The sequence below is a fragment of the Pistacia vera genome, unplaced genomic scaffold (assembly GCF_008641045.1).
Source record: "Pistacia vera cultivar Batoury unplaced genomic scaffold, PisVer_v2 Contig177, whole genome shotgun sequence".
Taxonomy (NCBI): Eukaryota; Viridiplantae; Streptophyta; class Magnoliopsida; order Sapindales; family Anacardiaceae; genus Pistacia; species Pistacia vera.
The window spans coordinates 652246-654348 of NW_022195866.1; the positions used below are offsets into that span (position 1 = coordinate 652246).

Here is a 2103-nt window from a genome sequence, read left to right on the forward strand (position 1 = left end):
TCAGGGATAGTTGATTATTAATATTGATAGTATCTAGTTGGTGCTAAATTGAAGCTTTTATTTCATTTTTGCTGTTAATCGTAAATATTTTATAGTCTTAAGCTTGAGTTCTTTTGTTTGTAGTTTTTATTTTTATTTTGTAGTTAAGCTTAAATTTTGTGAATACTTAAGTTTGAACTTTTTATTGTAGTGCATGTGGAGATCATGGCAGAAGTACATATAACGTTGAGGGATTATGTCATACCAATGATGCAAGAAGGCAATTATGGTATTACAAGGCCACCTGTTGCAGTGAACTTTGAAATTAAGTCGGTAACCCAAAAAAAAAAAAAAAAGAAAAAAAAAAAGACTTTGAGATTAAGTTGGTGATAAGTCAGATGATCGAACAGTCAGTCCAATTTGATGGAACTTCATATGAGGATCCAATTTTGCATATCACTAGTTTTCTAGAGATATGTGACACGTTCAAGCACGATGGAGTGACTGACGATGCAATTAGGCTAAGATTGTTCCATTTTCACTAAGAGATAAGGCAAAAGGTTGGCTCATGTCACACCCAGCTAGAACAATCACCACATGGGACGGATTAGCTCAGAAGTTTCTTGCAAAATGCTTTCTACCAACAAAATCGGCTAAGATAAGGAAGAACGTTACCTCTTTTGTGCAAGGTGATGATGAGTCATTATATGAAGCATGGGAGAGGTACATAGAGTTCTTAAGGAAATGTCCACATCATGGTCTACCGGTTTGGATAAAAGTCTAGACATTCTACAATGGGTTGTTACTAAATATTCAATTTATGGTAGATGTGGCGGCAGGAGGAGCATTAAATAACAAGACTCTAGAACAACTTGAGGTGATGGCCAATAATAACTACCAAACACCCAATGAGCGAGCCTAAGAAGATCATGGGTCTACATGAAGTTAACGCCTTCATCGCATTATTTACTCAAATTTCAGCACTTCAAAAACAATTGGGAGGTATGAATGTAAATATTTTTCACTCGCCTTTTCTAATTAACTTGTGAATTTTGTGCAACAAACCATGCGAGTGTGGAATGCCAAGTGGGAAACCTGTTCGTCTTCTCAACAACCGAGCAAGTGAATTACATGGCTATTTCACAAAGGTCCCAGAATGACCCTTTTTCCAACACATACAATCCAAGATGGAGGAACCATCCAAATTTCTCTTGGAGCAATCAAGGAGCACCAAGGCTGGTAGCCAATTACCAACCGCTAGAGGGGAGAACAACCAAGCTAGAAGATATGTTTGAAAGGTTCATGAATGAGACGAGGACAAATTTCAGAAATCAAGAAACGTCCATTCGAAATTTGGAGGTTCAAGTGAGGCAATTAGCAAAACGATTGACAGAGAGACCTCAAGGTTCCTTGCCAAGAAAAACTGAAGTTAATCCTAGAGAAAAGGTTCATTCCATAACATTGAGGAGTGGTGTAGTTTTGAAGGAACCTCAACAAAGACAAGAGTTGAAAGATCATGAAGCAAAAAATCTCAAAGCGAAAGGGTGTGTAAGATACTTAAGGGAATTTCAACCAAGCAACTCGCCTCACAAGGAATAATTTAAGGAATTTGGTGTAAGTGGGCACAAGCCATAATTGGTGTTGGAAGAGACTCCAAACATTGGACTCAAACAATCACTATCTCATCTCAAGTACGCATATAAGAATTTGAAGTTCTGAAAAGATGCTTATGAGAATGCTCAAAATTCCAAAGGAAAGACCAAGAGGTGGCAATGGGAAGTAAAACACCCCACAAGGATCCGGATTGACGAAGGACCATGGGAAAGTTGAGCTTTCGACTTTAACTAAAGCGCTTCTTGGGAGGCAACCCAAGTGTTTTTAGATTATTTTGTTTTTGTTGAAGTTTATTTTTAATTTTAGAACTTTGGTTTTAGTTTGATGAGGTTTAATATTTCCTTATTAATTTGTAATGTGTTTTAACAAATTGGTGCACCATGAGTTTTCATGCCTTGATAGATTTGTATGATGATGAAGACAATGAATAGGTGTCAAGCATTGACATAGAGGACACACTTCGCAAATTAATTAGGGGAATATTTCTTATCCCTTCTCTATTCCGTCTTC

At 37.1% G+C, this 2103-nt stretch overlaps 1 non-coding gene across 1 annotated transcript; it reads right to left on the reverse strand.

Moving 5' to 3' along the window:
• Positions 1-634: 634 nt before the first annotated feature.
• LOC116126233 lies at positions 635-741 on the reverse strand. Its single transcript, XR_004127446.1, has one exon. It is a non-coding gene; the product is annotated as a small nucleolar RNA R71 (small nucleolar RNA).
• Positions 742-2103: the final 1362 nt, after the last annotated feature.